Consider the following 17,558-nt stretch of genomic DNA (forward strand, 5'->3'; position numbering starts at 1 on the left):
TTTTGTGCAGGTACGAGGGACTTGCATGTAGTATCCTACTGCATTGATACCTTGGTTCTCAAAAACTGAGGGAAATACTTATGCTACTTTGCTGCATCACTCTTTCCTCTTCAAGGGAAAACCAACGCATGCTCAAGAGGTAGCAGGTGCGGGAATGGGGATTGGGATTCGTGGATTCAAGGGTTGCCGGCACTGGAGCAGACGAGCCGGTGAAGCTTAAGGAGGGAGACTTAAATAGACCCAGATATTTTCATCACAAATAGTTCCTAGAAAACAACTGTGTGTGATGTTGTACATATTTTTTATTAGCTGTGACAGACGAATTTGGAGAAAAGTGGCAACGGATGGTGTTTTAAATGAACCAGAAATTTTGTAGTACTAACACAACTGTCATGTCAAATTTTGGAAAATTTCAGGGGTCATTTGACCTTTTAAGATATTTAAGTGATTTTATAGCACTGAGGAATTAGGAGGAAGTATTTTTTTTGTCCTTTAATAACGAGGCAACTGCTTGCGTAATTCAATGACCCTGGTGGGTCCCTACTGTCAGCCTCTCCACATACAGTCATCTCCTGATTCCTCTTGGTTGTTGACCATGTTTTTTTGCCGGGAGGTTCTTGACCATGTTGACAACGCCAGATGGCGGCGGGCACAGTGAGCGAACCACGGCGGAGAATGACGGCGAGGCCCCGGACGGGAACGAACAACAACCGTGGAAGATGCGGCCTTGTAGTGGCAGGTGGAGGGGAGTACGAGGGCAACAACATGCAACTCAAGCTTACAAACGGTACAAAAAGGCCAAGGATTAATTGTTCATCAAATTTTTAGACAAAACCCATATTGAACATGGCAGTAACATCTAACCCAACCACTCTTTTTCGCAGTCACAAACAAATGGATCGGTCTAATCCATAAAATCAACATCCTGTGCAAAAAAATATATTTCAGGATGACTACAACTTGTTGTAAATAGAAGCCGAGCACATTTAGAAGCCCATTTGTCCACCTGAAACTTCTTTTTTTTGTCCAACGTGTCCGTCCGTGAGAAATCTCTTGCGGTAAAACTTAAGCCTCATGGACAATAGTAACCTCGCATTCAACGGGAAGAATCTGACAAAGTTTCTGTTTGCCTGGTTGGATGCATATCCTTCCATCGTTATTGTCCTCAAAAGAATGTCATGAGAACTAAGAAAATCCTGGTGCTTATTACGCCACCAATTGGTTATACGTTTTTTCCCATGTGGTGGCACTGCCTAAGTAGACATGAAGATTGAAAACAGTTAAGGTCTGAACAAAGAGTATGTCGAAAGAGCGACAACTGAATGATTAATTCTAGTAGAATATATACGGGATTTCAATGTGCATGAAATCATCACCTCTATATATAAATTCTCTAGAGATGGAAAGCATCGTAGCAAGCCAATAATTATGTTTAGATCAAGACTAAACATTCCGATATATAAGATCTTGACAGAATCTAGTAGCATTGATAGGCTATCCATCGAAAAACTCTTCATTGAGCATATAACATAATAGTAGTACCCAAAGTGTACTCCAGGATGATATAAAACTTATGCGTACAAATGAAAAATGCAGCTTGTGATTACAAATGTGTAGATGATAATATATGGTACCTGAATAAGTGTGGATCCAAACACCAACTTTTTTATCATCAAACGGATCATGAATTACACCCAAGGTCTCCAGTTTGAGCGCATAGATGACAATTATTTGCGAAGGTGTATAACAATTATCAAGGATCAACCTTGAAGTGAAGGGGCATCTTCAGTGATGACCTGCTGTCCTTCAAAACAAATTCCAATGCTTTTAAGGTGAGGCGACTTTATTTTGAGACAACTGATAGGGATTTCTATTCCCAAAACAATCAGCAAGTGCTCCAGGGCAGGGCAACTGGAGTGGATGATGCTGTGCAGTGAGGCCTTCGACAGATAAACCACCACAAGCAAAAGTTTTTTTAGTAGTGGGAGTCGAAGCATTTGTACCAGATCGTCTGGTAGATGGCACCAGGCGAAGGTGGCGGTGTGGAGAGAGGAGGGAAACCGCGAGATGGACAACGGTGGTGTGGGCACGAATTCTTGGCGTATTCGTGGTATGAAACTTTCATGGTAATGGTAGAACTTAAACTGTTGGAGTTTCCCGAATTCAGGGGATGTCAGCTAAGTGTCCACCGTGCCGGGTATGGACAGCAGGTAGCATGTCGGGACGCAGAGGCATTGAACGGGGCCCTACTAGTGAGAGGAGACGATGGCTCTAAGGTGATCAAATTCAGGAAGGACAGATATCTGACGACAGTTGAGATTGAGGGGCGTGGTGCGCCATAGAGGGCGCCACCGAGTTGAGAGGACTTGTGTGCGGCAGCAATCCTTGGTGGGGCGAAGCGAGATGATCTCCTCAAGGATGACGTCCGGGAGATCGCTAATGCGGTCCACCGGAGATTCTATCGGTTCCTCAGATCCGGGTGGGGGGCTCGCCACTTCTCCCCGCGCTGCCAGGTACGGGATCTACAACCAGTGTCGCCGCTGGCGGGAGCCTCATCTTCTTGGCGCTGGGGCCAGCCGACTCCATTTTCCTTGTGGGCATCACGCCGAGCTCACGGGTTTGAGTAGAGTAGCCAGAGACGAGCCTAGTGGCAGTGCGAGTGGGAAAGAAGGAGGGCTGGGGTTTTCTGTAGGAGTGGAAGAAGAGGAGCAGACTTTTTCTGTACTAGTGAGGAAGAAGGTGAGCGGGGGTTTTCTATGGGAGTGAGGAAGATGGTGAGCGCGGGGAATTGGGGGGCGACGGAAGTGGGAGAGTCCAGTGAGCTGTAGTATAACTGGAAGCGACGAGGAAGGAGGGTTCTCCTGGGATCGCCCCCTCTTCAAGAAATATGGGCTTCTCCTCGCAAAAAACAAAAACAAATGGGCTTTAAGATGGATAGGCTTTTGTATCGCCCAGTCAACTGCCCGTGTTTCGTACTGTAGGGCCTGGTGCAAGAGGCAGCCCGAGACACTCTCCAGCTTATTGCCCATTTGAAATAAAAAAAGAGACGCCTCTAGCTTATGTCTACTCATCGGTAACCTTTTTCAACTTTGCATCCACCAAATTAGAGGATGCGGTACTGGATGCAGACACTCACACTGGTCGCGTAACGCGGCAAAGTGAGGTGTCAAATAAGAGGCCTACAGTATACTTACTAGATTGTGAAGGTTCACAGGCTAGTCAACCTTTACATTAAACTAAGCTTCAGAAGATACGATATGCATACTAACATTCAGAAGAACAAAAGTTCAGCATGTTTATGCATCTCAATGATTCACCATACTATAACCAATACAAAGCTGCGAGAATGTGTGGAAATAAAGAAAATCGGTCGATGCTTCTCTGAGCAAAGGGCCTCCCTGCGCACGCATTAATTTCCTTAATTTCTTGGGCATGCTTGTTTCTTCTCAATGTTGCGAGAACTTTGAGCATGTTGGCAACTCCACAGCTAGCTAGCTGCCTCATCTTGCAATTGATGATGACACATTTGCAGCCAACACATGAGGCAATAGAGATGACTCGACATGAGTCCATATTGTGCAGTTCCCCTGAAATCATCTTCATTGTCCTGAATCTGGAAAGATAGGAAACAATAGCTATACTTAAATGGTGTTGCAAAACATTAGCACATATCAATAGCTCGGCATGACAAAACATGATCATCTAGATGAAGGGGATACTGACCTGCCTAAGGAAGATTATATATAAATTCATAAGTCCTTGGTTGATTTGCACCTTCGGCTGCACTGCTTGTTTGCTACTCCACACATGACAGGATCGTTCCGCACTGCAATCAACAAGTCAACGTACAAATAAGCTTATTTCATCTTGCGGTGGTGATTGTACCTAGTTACGAATGTAGGAATACCTGGAGCACCATGAGGTTAGCTAACATCAGGTAGATGCAACCATATAAGTTTTGTGCGGTGCTACTAAAATTGAGGTTTGTATCCCTCCCCGTTATGAGAATTATTCCTGAAGTTCGTAGAATGTGAAGGCTTGTTCTTTGCATCAAACTTGCCTTTCCCCTAAGATTTGTTCTTGCTTTTTTGGGGCTGGTTGGGCTGGAAGTTCTTCTTGTGTACCATGTGGGCACTAGAAGCTCCCTTAGCGACCTAAGCACGTGTGTCTTTTGCTCTTGCCTTCTCTTCAGAATGGAGAGTGCTAATGAGATCCGAAATGGAAAACTCATGTCTCTTGTTTTTCAGAGAAGTAGCAAAATCGTTCCACGAAGGTGGAAGCTTGGCAATGATGGTCCCGGCAACACACACATGAAGTACTCAAGTTCCATAGCGAGTGATTGTATCTCATGAGTCTGCTGAACAACAGAGCAGTCATTAGTCATCCTATAGTCATAGAATTGCTCCATGACTTACAACTCTTTGCCAGCGCCCGAGGCCCCAAACGTGGCCTCGAGCGCAGCCCACATGTCTTTGCCACTGTCAAACGACATATATGAATCCACAATGGAATCGTCAAGAACACTCAGCAGGGCGGCTTTGAAGAGGGTATCCATGTTCTCAAAAGCTTCCCGTTGTGTAGGATTAAGATCGCTCTCAGGCTTACCCTTAGCGGCGTCATAGCAGTACATGATCTGAAACCAATATACCGCTATTGTGCGCCACCTTTTATATTGCACCCCCTTAAAAGTAGGTGGCTTCAAAAGCGGAGCAAAACCACTCAGAATAAATTGCCTATAATCAGGTTTTTGGATTGGATTGTTGAATATAGGAGTAATTTACTATGAGATGTAACCCGAATCAACAGTAAATAGATCATGACGACAATTGCAAAGATCAAAATAATTATGCGGACTAAACCAGGAGGACAGAATCACATACTATCCAGCGGGAGCAGAACCATTGTGGTTGATGTTGTCACTAATGTCATTGATGAAGAGGTTACCGAGGTCGGGGAAGAAGGCTGTCATTGAGGAAGTCGTCGCTAGCAGCAGTCACAGGAGTGTGCTCCCCAAAAACCTGATCGCCCCTCTCGCGTACAGGATCACGAAAGGCGGGGTTCGGAGGACTGCTGTCCCTTCTCGCGGTGCACGCCGGAAGGAGGGATGGATAAGAATTGTGTTGCGGCGCTAAGATCTGGAATGGTGCGAAGCCATATGATACAATGGTGGCTAGGGTAGAGCTTGTCAGGTCGGTCGTGCGAGTAATACCAAGTAGTATAATAGTAGGCCTTTGGCCCAAACCCCACGTCCAAGTCAATAATAGCCCCACTATCCAAAAGAATGAGAAACGGCTGAGTAATTAATGTCTCTGTTAATTATTAATTAAGGACTTAGTAAATTTTCCGACTCACAATGCACTTAGAGCATGGTTAATAGTATAACCAACATCCGACTATATAAAGTTGACAGATCATCTAGAACCAACCTAATACGGAGCCTGCTTACAATAGTTAGTCCCTTTAGTATAATACTATATCATTAATAATGGCCCCACCTTTTGTCTCACAAAGTATGTGTAGTCTGAAATGTCATGCGTGCAGCAGGCGGTGCCCTCGGTCGACGTGCTGCTTCAACGGCGGAAGTAGTGAGAGGTCGCGTCGCCTTGACTTGCCATCAATGTGGAGTGGCGGGCTCAGCTGGTGTCGGGCGGGAAGGTTTCAATTTATGATTCAGTTGCTATGCTACTACCGTCCAATATTCGCATGTGGTTGTTTCTAGAATAAAAAAAAGGAGGTACTCGTACTTATGTTACTCCCACTATGGGTAGCCTTGCGCTTGGCTCTTCGCCTCTTCCAGAAATCGAACAATAATGGTTGTACTATAGTAGTACTTCTAGCGATCTGACACCAAATGAACTGCTGCACATCCACCGCTTGTAAGCAAAAGTTTCTCCTCGTGCTGAGAGCCACCGTGCACGCGTTGGCGAGGGAGAAGGTGTAGTAAGCAAGCACTACAAAAAAATACACTTCCGTGATGATACGTGTTTGTCACAGTAGCTCACGTTTTCTGTCATGCATGTACATCAATGACAAATTTATGACAGAATCAAGATAGTCATACATGTGCTGTCGTAGAAGTGTTCCATGACATTACCAAAATTATCATCATGGAACTGTCCACTTCCATGACGATTAATCGCGCGTCACAGAAGTGCTTTCATCAAGGGTGACCGACACGTGGCATCCACCGTAACGGAACGCCGTTAAGCTATCGGGTCCGGTTTTGGATCCGATAACCCGTTAACAGCCCCGACCAATGGGGATTTCCACGTGTAAAATCATCATTGGCTGCAGGAAACACTTGTCGGCTCACCGTTGGGAAAAATGTCATCCACTCATTGGACCCAAAGCGCCTTTGACACACTGACACGTGGCACAGCACAACAGAGGCCCATTCATGTGAAAAGGCCAGCCCGTTTGACTTGGTCAAAAGGTGGCGGGCGGGCCCACGGCAAGAGTGTTAACGGCATGTTCGCATATAGCCCATTTACAGCCCGCTATCCAAGGGCCTGTTTACGGCCTATCCGAATTAGTCCCAGTAGCGTCATCTGGGCCGTCCAATATAATTCCAGCCCGTTTTAACTTCCGGCCCATGTATGGCCCATGACGTCTTCCTGCCCATATGAGGCCCTTAGTAACCCTCGACCCCTTAATGGCCCGTGGTAAAACTGGCCCGTAATGAATAGTGTATCACTTTATACCCATTAACGGCCCATTATTCCGTTGGGTCGTTTCCAGCCCATGATATCTTTCGTCCTTCTCGGGGCCCATTTATTCTTGGGCTCATTTCCAGCATTTGGTTACTTATGGCCCGTTACTGTCATTTTCTGCTTGTGGGACAAATTCAGCCCGTGGTTACAGTCGGCCCGTTTGTGGCCCGTTAATACGTTGGGCCGTTTTCATGTCAAAAAAACCCATTGGGCTGTTTTCATAGAGTTATCAAATACGACCAATAAACGGCCCGTTATTGTCCACAAATAGTACGACCCATGATTGGCGAAATGACGATACGCCCCGTTGAAGGCCCATGGATCCTACAGCCCGTAAAAGGCCCATGGATCGTACGGCCCGTAGAAGGCCCATGGATCCTACGGCCCGTATAGAAGGCCAATGGATCCTACGGCCCGTAGAAGGCCCATGCATCATATGGCCCGCAGGAGGTCCATGGTTACAACAGTCCGTGTGTTGCCATGATTATTTTGGCCTAGTTTTGAAAAATAGGTTATTGTGGCCACTAGAAAACACAGAAAAAGAACTGCAGTGAATACAAGCAAACAACTAAACAAGACAATAAGGAAATAAATAAGCAAGCAATTAACGCTAGCCTATTACTGCTATTACACATATTACATCCACTAGGCATCAAAGTTCGCCACCAGTGCAAATATAGGGAACAAAGCAGCATATTACATACACTGGCCGTCAAAATTGGCCACCAGTGTAAATAAACACGGCAACAAAACAAGAGCATAACTGAAACAACTTCAGAAGAGCTCAAGAAACGTGGTATCCACCATGCTGGCAATAAGCTTAGCAAGCTTAATAGCTTTGTCCTGTTTGGCGCTAAAATCCTCCAACGCCTGCTGTTGCACCAGAAAATATGCATCTGAATGCTCCAGGGACTTCCGCAGTCCTTCTGCTTCTTGTCGCAGCACAGCTGATCGATGTCTTTCAGCTTGTATTTGAGACTCAAGAAACCAAACTGATTCAAACAGTGCATTTGAATAGCTTGTGCAAGAGGTAGTGGCCAGCAACTCCAACACTAAACCAAGAGAGGACTTTGGGGGTTGTCTCACTGTCTTCGAGATAGTCTTCCTTAGCTATTTTATCAGCTTTGTTGGAGACCAACAAGGATGTGTCACTGTCCTGAACCTTATCGTCATTACTTACTTTACCATTGCTTAATAAGGCACTCTTCCCCAATAATCTGTCAGCATTCTAAAAGAAGAAACAAGCAGACACATAACAGTTTAGCATGTACTAGTATATGAAATTCATTTCGGTGAACCAGTTCATTAGTAAGGTGGACATGATTAAACTACCAAGTCTTCTATTGCCAAGTACTAGTACATAATAAAAGCATCAAACAAACATATATCTATGTCCTATGGTCACTGCATTGTCTTGCCAAATCAAATAGAGACACAGTTGAAATCATATCAGTTCAAGAAAAAGCAGCAGTGAAAGAATACAAAGTGTGGGAAACTACACGGCACAACAAGATTTCAGATGGGTACCACGGGTCTACATGTACAACAACACTATTGGCTCTGTTGTGATACTAGTAATGTGCATGATATGAGAAGTCAACTGTATACACAATTGAAATTGAAATCGACAGAGCTATTGATAAGAGCAAGCTTGGTAAAGAAACATGCGTGAACATACCTGCCGTGCCATTGAAGTTTTGATTGGATCCTTCAATTTAAAAATAAGTTTGTATGAGTAAATACAGTGATACAAGAGGAAAGCAGTATGCATGATAGCAATCATAGTTAAAAAAAGGCGCACCTTAGCGAGTTCTTAAGCACGCCTAGGCTCTAGGCGTTGGCAAAACCCATTGCGCATAACTACGCTTAATCTATGCATAACTGCGCATAAGCATGTGCTTTGGTCAGTAAAGCGCAAGGTGGTGGCAAAACACACAATTAACGCCTAGCGCTTTTTTGAACTATGATAGCAATGGAATCTTAAATTAGAATAGTTGTTCTTCAGGTTTAGGCACATGTTCTACATGAACAGAGTACAGTAAGACGCAAGAATATAGTACTTAAAAATAGAAAATGAGCTCATAGACCTTACCACATTCTTGGTTCGGGACCAGTACATAACAAGGAGTTCCTAGTCATCATCCAGTAAATGTGTCTCAGGAGAACGTAAGGGAATTTGATGAGTTTCTTTGCCGGTGAAGTATGTTTTCTTCAGGTAATTCCAATACTGCCACCAAGCATTCTTGAAGATAGCAGAGGTATTAGCACAGGTTACCTCATCCTGAGTTTCCAAATCAGTCCTTCTCTATAGAGAAAAATGGGAAAATTTGATGTATTATAACCATCATGGAGGTAGGAGTTATGGGACAAAGCGAAGTAATTGCTATGAATAACATTACTTACACATAACTCCTGGACAAACACCTGCAACTGGCATTTTCCTTGATCTTCAGTATAATATTTCCAAGATGGGAACATACACACATACGATTTAACAACATCAAATGCGATAGATGCTAAACTATGACTAGCTGATTGTGCTTCCTCCACAGGAATAGGCGTACTAACTGGTGGAGTTGGGGTTCGCCGTGGTAGTACTGGCCCTTTGGGCACTGGAGCTGCCTTACTAACTGCTCTTGTCTGGGATCTCTGTGGTGGAGATGGTGTTGTGTCAATAGGAACTGGGTTACTATTTGCTGGGGTTGGGGTTAGATTGGGTGAAGCTGGTTCTCTGTCCATCGTAGTAGGGGTATACAATCTGCGAGAGTTTGGGTTATGTGTGGTAGGGCTGGTTCTCGTGCATGTACAACCGGGGTGCTTTCTCCACCAAGAGGTAGCACTGTTTTATTTGAAGACCGTGTTTTTATTCCGCTAGATGTTGGCATCACCCGCTCCAATTCAAATGGCTGATAAACAGGAAATATAGTTGAATTTACAAACATTGTATGAGAGACAAATTCAATAGATAGTGTGGAAAAAAGAGGGCATGAAATAGTTGACATGTATATTGTTTAACTAAAACGGATAGCATGACATAATTTCACATATATGATGTCTATCTAAATTGGATAGCATAGCATAACATAATTCAAAGATATGATGAATAACTAAACAGGATCGCATGACATAACTCACCTACATGTTATCAAGTAATCAGGATCGCATCATTTAATTCACATATGTGATTTATATGCTAAACAGAGGGCATTAGATATGACGTCTGAACTAAGAACATGGTGTTGAATACTGTGTATATGATGTCTAATCTATGCAATGCAAGACACCATATGCATGATATGAGAAGTATAACCGTGCCAAGTTAGAGCATACACCTCGGTGGGGGAATAGGACTGGTCATCTGTCTCTGAATCCATCTCTGAGTAGCTATTGGGACCCAACAAGAGATATGCTTCGATAGATAGCACTGTCTGCGCTGAAGGCCTTGTTTTCACTCTAGATTTTTCAGTCTCCCACCCAAATGGCTGATTCATAGGAAGAGTAGTTTAATGTACAAACATGGTCGACAAATGGAAATGTAATGAATAAAAGGATGGGCAAGATATCAATCAAATATATGATGCCTAGTTAAACAGGATGGCATTGCACATTTCACATATATTATGGCTGGCTAAAAGACATCAGACTGCACAATTCCCATATATGACATAGAAACTAAACAGGTGGCATCACAGAACATGTCTAAACTAAGCAGATGACATATATGATGTCAAAAGTAGGCACTGCAAGGCAACATATGCATGATATGACTAACATCATCATGCCAAGGTAGAGCAAACACCTTGGGGGGTAAATAGGACTGGTCAACGGCGTCTGAATCCACCTCAGAACAGATATCTTCCTCTGGATTACAATCTGGAGAGGGGTGGGAAGGGTTTGCCATTGAACCCACCATGGAGCGATGTCTACATGACATTGTATTACCGGGCAAAACTCTTCTCTTTTTATCTACATGTTCAGCATGACTGTGTACAATATCTAACATGCATACGAAAAAAATATGGTGAGATTATGTAAGGAGAGCATGCAGAAATTTAGAGTGATGGTAACAACCAGTGGATGGATCCAAAAATAATGATACCAGGTTGATGATTGCTTTAATTTAATAAAAAGACAGATGAGAATTGCATTACTATTTGTTTCCCACCCAAGATGAACAACATAGGCATACCCTAGGTGAACCAGATATTAGACAGAGATACTATTCATTGCTTCCTCGATATGTGCCCCACAACTAATTTAGAACTCAAGTTTGCACATTAATTTGGACCTGACTTGGAGTCCAAGAGGTGAGCAGGACGATAAAGTAGCAGGTAATTTTAAGCAATGCATAACATAAGTAGAAACAAAAGAGTGTGACCTCTATTGTGGACCCGTGTACTTCTCAGGTTCATCTGCTGAGTCGATGATGGTGATGCCGTTGCGGTGGGTGCCGGCGGCAAGGAAGGAGATCTGAGGCAGCGAAAGACGGTCAGGAGTCATGATGTCTAGTTTGGTGGATGTTTCTGTCGATGGAGCAGCTCAGTTGAGGTGGACGACGTTGCGGCAGGAGCAGGACAAACCACACAAAGTTCCCTTCGACACCTACCTGTAACTGAAGTAATTCTATAAGGGCTCATTTGGCTTGCATGATTCTAAAAACACAGGGATAGGAAAAACACCAGAATAGGGTAGGAATGCACATGGTAAACAGAGCATTTGTAAACACAGGATTACTGTCAACTTGAGTGTTTGGTTTACAGGAATTGAAGAGCAGAGGAATGCAAAGAAACGTGGCCAAAATAAAGTGAAACCATATGAAAGTGTGTAAGTTAGATTGTTATTCTGCCACTAGTGCACTTGGTCTTGTTTTCATGCATAGGATTTTGAAAAGTAGGTCTAGGTGGATGTTTTGCTTCATTCCTTTCAACAAAATGCATGAATAATTGAATAGTAGAGTGCAATTGGAAAATTCCCTATTGCTATGTTTTCCCGTTGAACCAAAATAGCCCTAATGGATCGACATGAATGTATAGTAATAAGTGATGCAACAAGTGTACAACCTCTTTACGGTAGCCGTGTCGACCTCGGCATCATTGGGTTGGTCGCTGAAGAAGTTGAGGCAGAGGTGGTTGTCGGAGGTGTGGAGGAAGATGTAAGAAATCTGTAGCCGGCGTCCAGGGCACTTCTCTAATGTGATGGATCGTTCTATTGTTGGAGCAGCCCCGGTGAGCCATAAGACGTTAAGGCTGAAGTAGCACAAGACAGACATCATCAATCTCAAGTGGGATTCTAATAGCATCTCCAATAGATTATGTAAAATAGCTGTAAAATTTACATCACCAAAAACCACCTGACTACAACAGATGAGGTAAAAATTGTTGACTCTGAACTTAACTGTCGAAACTGAAATTTACTATGGAATCTGAATGTTACTGTTGAAACTGAATGCAATGGTAGCAGAGAGGCACTTGACATGTAGTTTAGGGAGGGCTTGCAGTTCATCTTCAACCTGCACCCCCTGAGCCGCTAGCCGCCAGCCACCAGCCACCACCGGCCGAACCGCCGGCCCCAGCGTCGCCTCGCCGCCCCGAAATAACTCCCCACCGCCGGTCCTCTACCGCCCCGGCCAGCCCTATAGGCCCCCCGCCCCACCCTGAACCCTAAGATAGATAGTGGGGTACCTCTCTGGCGAGCCCCCGTCCCCGCTGCGGGTGGTTCTTCCTTAACTCCAGAGAGCCCCCCCCCCACCCCCTGAAAATCAACTGATCTAAAAGTCGATTCATTCGACTGAAGTGTAGCTAAATCGGAGTAGAGCAGCAGCACGAGCGAGGGGGAGAGCAGCAGCAGCAGCATGAGCGAGCGAGCGAGAGCCGGAGCAGCAGCAGCTGGGCGAGCGAGCGATCTAGCGAGTGCCGGCGCAGCAGCAGCAATCCGGCTGGTATGGACGCCGCCGCCGAAGGGGCCTCACACTGGGGGAGATCCGCCGTGGAGATGTCGCCCGCGGTGCCATCTTCAAGGTAGCCGCTCCATGGGGGTGCGGGATGGAGCACTGTTGGTGTCGGGAGGTCGAGCTAAGGAGAAGGTGCGATGTGATGAGTTTATAACCTCTTTGGTGGAGCCGAGTAGGCCTCGGCTTCATCCAAGGAGTTGGTGAGGATGATGCCGTTCCGGTGGAGCAGGTTAAGGTGGCGCTGTGGGCATGGAGCAGCCGCGATAGACGAGCCGATCGTTGGATCAACTCCTTGGAGGTGGAGGACGGGGCGGCTGAATCGGCGGGACGATGAGATGGATGACGGATCCTCATCCGGGGAGGTGGACGAGGGACGTCGAGCTGTTGCGGTGGATGACGTCGTCGGGGAAGAGGCTCCGGCTGGGTAGTGGTGATGTGGTGGACAGAGGAGGGTGGGGTTTCGCGGCTGGAGCGGAGAGGTTATGGCGGCCTGGGATTTCGAATGCCAAAAAGGAGGCGATGGGAGGGGGTGAACCATGACTTAGGGACGCGCTTGTCCAAAATGTAGGGTGTGTTACAAAAGTACCCCGCACTGATTTGAACTAGCGGCCCTTTCGGCTCAGGGTTAGAAGGAGGATTTCGCGTGTCGGGATTTGGCAGCTGGAGGGAGTTTTCGCGCGCGTTCTAATTTCGGGATATCAAGGCACGGGTTGTGAAGGCGCCAGTTTTGGGAGCACGATATCTAAATTTTTAGGATATAACAAGGCGCGGGTTGAATTTTAGGGACAAGCCTAACGTGTAATATTGTACTTGTACGTACCAAATCAATTTGCACTTCCCTCAACCAAAAAGAAAATGAAAAAAATAAAACTATTCACACCACACAAAGAGAGAGTCTTGCCCCGTTTTACTATAAAAATGCTATTTAAAGCTACTCATACCAACAATTTAGTGCAATTAAATGCTATTCGGTAGTATGAATCCATGTTATGTCCAATTAAATTTTTTTGCTTGCTGTATAATGCATGTAACCTACTCATACCAACATTTGAGTGCATTCCAAATGTCTATACACGGGTAGAAAAAGGGCCTGTTGTCCCAGTTCGTAAGGGCCTTTTGTCCCGGTTCCTGAACCGGGACTAAAGGGTCAGTACTAATGCCCTGTCCCTTTAGTCCAGGTTCAATCCAGAACCGGGACTGATGGGCCTCCACGTGGCCTGTGCGCGGAGCCCAGGCAGGAGACCCTTTGGTCCCGGTTGGTGGCACCAACCGGGACCAATAGGCATCCACGCGTCAGCATTTCTATGGCTGGGGTTTTTGTTTTTTTAAGGGGGCGGGGTTTGGGGGTTTTGGGTGGTTAATTTAGGTGTTTCATATATTGTGTTAGCTAGCTATAATTAATAGAGAGAAGTGTCCTCTCTTATGTCCGTGCTTGGTCGACGCTACGTACTATACATACGTATAGAGAGGACTAGACACGCTAGCTAGCTCGTAAGCAAACGAAGGAAACAGAAGATCGTCATGAACATATATGCATACAGAGAGAAGTGATATCGACCACCTCTCCTTCTCCGAGAGATTGGTCGAACAGCAAGTTCTCGTATATCTATCCGACACTACCGGCTACATATATACAATAATTATCTCTTACAAATATAATCATACGGACTCATGGTCCACATAGTATTCTCCGTCTTCAGCGATCACGTGGTCAAGAAAGAATGCCGCCAATTCCTCTTGAATTGCTGGCATGCGAGCTGGTGCTAGGAGTTCATCCCGCTTCGGAAACATCTAATTTGAAGAAGGGGGTCAGTACATATATATATGAATGAATGAAACTCAACACAAATGATGGTAATAAAATAAAATTGTGAATGTTGTTATTTACGTACTTCATATTGTTCGTTAGTGTAGCCCCACTCACAGGTCGTGTGGCGGATGGACTCGCAAACGTAGTATCCACAGAAATCATTCCCTCGTTCCTGCCACAACCACTTTACAAGAAATAGAAGTCAATCAAACTGATAAGCAAGAATGCCAGATCAACAGGAGATGCGCGGAACATGCTACTATAGTACTTACTTTCGGGTGTCTAAATTTCAGCTTCTTCGGGAGTCCTGGAGCTTTTTTGGAGAATTTTTTCCAAACCCTGCCAGACAAAGAAAACAATTACTTGATATATCAGGAAATGAACAAAGTTGCTGATATGGTGGATAATGATCGATTTAACTTACTTCTCGAGCATTTGAGTCATGTCCGCATAGTCCTGGGGATCTTTTCGTCTTGAGTCTAAGACAGTTACTAGTCCCTACTCAAGCTTAATCTCTAGGAGAATATAGTGGTAATTGCACACACATGCATAACTCATCAATTACATTACTATAACCTTGACTAATATATAAGGGAAACCGAATACGCACAACACAGTAACACTCACTTGAAGTTGTAAGGAAAGAGTATTATATCTTTGTTTTCATTTATTACCAACAATCATAGCAAGTTGGCCTCGGTATCTGCGGCATGAAATTTAACCTGAGTTGCATCTATGAGATATGTGTTAATGAACCCAATATCACCGACTTGTCTTTTCTTCAATTCGGCGATCTTCAATCTGCATATTATAGTGAGGATGATTATAAATACATGCAATGAAAGAGCTGAGCTATATAGAGAGACTTGATGACAGAAGTAGTACTACTTACAAACAGTAGCAGGTGACCGTTGTTTTATCAAGGGCCAATTTTTTGAAAAACTGAAAGAACTCCTCAAATGGAACATGCAACAGTTCAATTCCAACGAGGTCATGCTCCTTTTTAACTTTCACATACAAAGTACTCCTCCCCCCAGAGTCTCTGCAGATTTTCAAGTACCAATCATGCAATCTTCGCATCATCGTTGATAGATATCTTTCATCTTTGACAAGAGGCTTCCCGTACTCGTATCTTTGTACCTGCACCTCCATGAGTTCATAATGTACATCATCGGGCAGGTAATTGCCAAGATTGCTATAACCGGGCACCATCCTCGGATCATTAGCGACGTTGGCGCTAGGCACCTTGAGCGGGGGGCACGATTACTTTGCTTGTTCGCCGAGCTGGGCAATTTGTTTCCTAGATCGTCGTTCTTTCAGCCTTTGATCATTGACAGTACTTCCCGACCGCTCTGCTTCGGCAAATTCCTTTCCAATAATGCGCTCATAGTTTCCTTTCGGCGGAGACTTTGGTGGTTTTGTCAGGGAAGCCAGAGTGCGCTTCTGTCACGACCGGTTTTCCGGGTAATAAATTTCCAGAAAAGACCGTCGTGCTCATCAGCCCCAGGATTACTGTTAGCTGATGAGGCTCCAACTTGATACAGAAATTCCAAGCAGAATACAAAATATGTAGTACAAGGCCATTCTGGCCTGTGAGTACAACAAATGGTTTCTAGTGGTTGATGGCGGAAGCGGGTTGTGAAACATCAGTGTCTATGGGACTCCATTTCCCACGGGAACAGCTGACCAGGTTAACTCCTATCTTCGCGAGGCTGCTATCTCCATTACTTAGGTTCCGGGGCTGTCATCGCGTCGCTCCTCTTCGTGCAAGAAAATCTGGCCAAGACAATAGCCAGGGACAAGCCAGTGAGTACTTTGAATGTACTCGCAAACATTATGAACACAGGTATAATATAACAATGATGTGCTGAAAATATTTTATGCTCATGACGTCAGTCACAAAAGATAAATAAATCTCTGATGCGTGCAAGCAAGTTATTTATAAAATTGCAATAACATAGTAGTATTAAAATTTATGAAATAAATAACAAGCAAAGCCACAGTCGGGCGTCTTAGCGACACCACATAAAGGGCTTTAAAAGAAATGCCACAGTCGGGCGTCTGAGCGACACCACATAAAGGGCTTTAAAAGAAATGCCACAGTCGGGCGTCTGAGCGACACCACATAAAGGGCTTTAAAAGAAATGCCACAGTCGGGCGTCTGAGCGACACCACATAAAGGGCTTTAAAAGAAATGCCACAGTCGGGCGTCTGAGCGACACCACATAAAGGGCTTTAAAAGAAATGCCACAGTCGGGCGTCTGAGCGACACCACATAAAGGGCTTTAAAAGAAATGCCACAGTCGGGCGTCTGAGCGACACCACATAAAGGGCTTTAAAAGAAATGCCACAGTCGGGCGTCTGAGCGACACCACACAAAGGGCTTTAAAATAAACAATCATAGTGAATATCCCGGAGGTAGAACCATCCCAGAGATACTCGATAATAACAATAATATCACGGGTTAGTCAACAATAATAATAATCATAATTATCACAAGTCACAGGTAGTAGTTCCAGTTCTGGTTAACAGTTTCACCTCCGAAGACCGACACTAAGACCGACACTTGACCCATCCCAGACTGTAATCCTTAACCATGGACACGGCTATTCGAATAGGTTTAATCTCTGCAGAGGGTGTACTCTTTACCCACGAGTAACGGATTTCTTTAGTCCATCGGGACTAATTCCGTCTACGGTCTTTTTGTTGAAAACACACCTAACTTGCACACACCAGCTTATCTCACACGTGTCTGGAATCACCCACGACACCTGTTAAGCAAACTCTAAGTGGGGAGGCTACAACCTCGCGTAGCATGGGATCAAATTTATATCGCGCGCTCTAAGGGGTGGCCTCCCCTCTCGGTCCCAACCGGAAACACCCATGCCCCCGGACCAGGTGGCCTGCCTACCAGCTACAACCGGTATCTTCCACCATGGCCTCTCTGTACGGTGTGTGCTAGAAAGAGGTTGACAACTTACTGAACCGTACTCTACTTGCTGTAGAGACGAGTGGTAGTACGAAACAAGTATGGGGGTTACTGGCACAAGACTCGATCTACGGTCGACTCAGGAGGTTTAAGTATTCC

This window comes from Triticum aestivum, chromosome 7A (assembly GCF_018294505.1).
Source record: "Triticum aestivum cultivar Chinese Spring chromosome 7A, IWGSC CS RefSeq v2.1, whole genome shotgun sequence".
NCBI classification, from domain to species: domain Eukaryota; kingdom Viridiplantae; phylum Streptophyta; class Magnoliopsida; order Poales; family Poaceae; genus Triticum; species Triticum aestivum.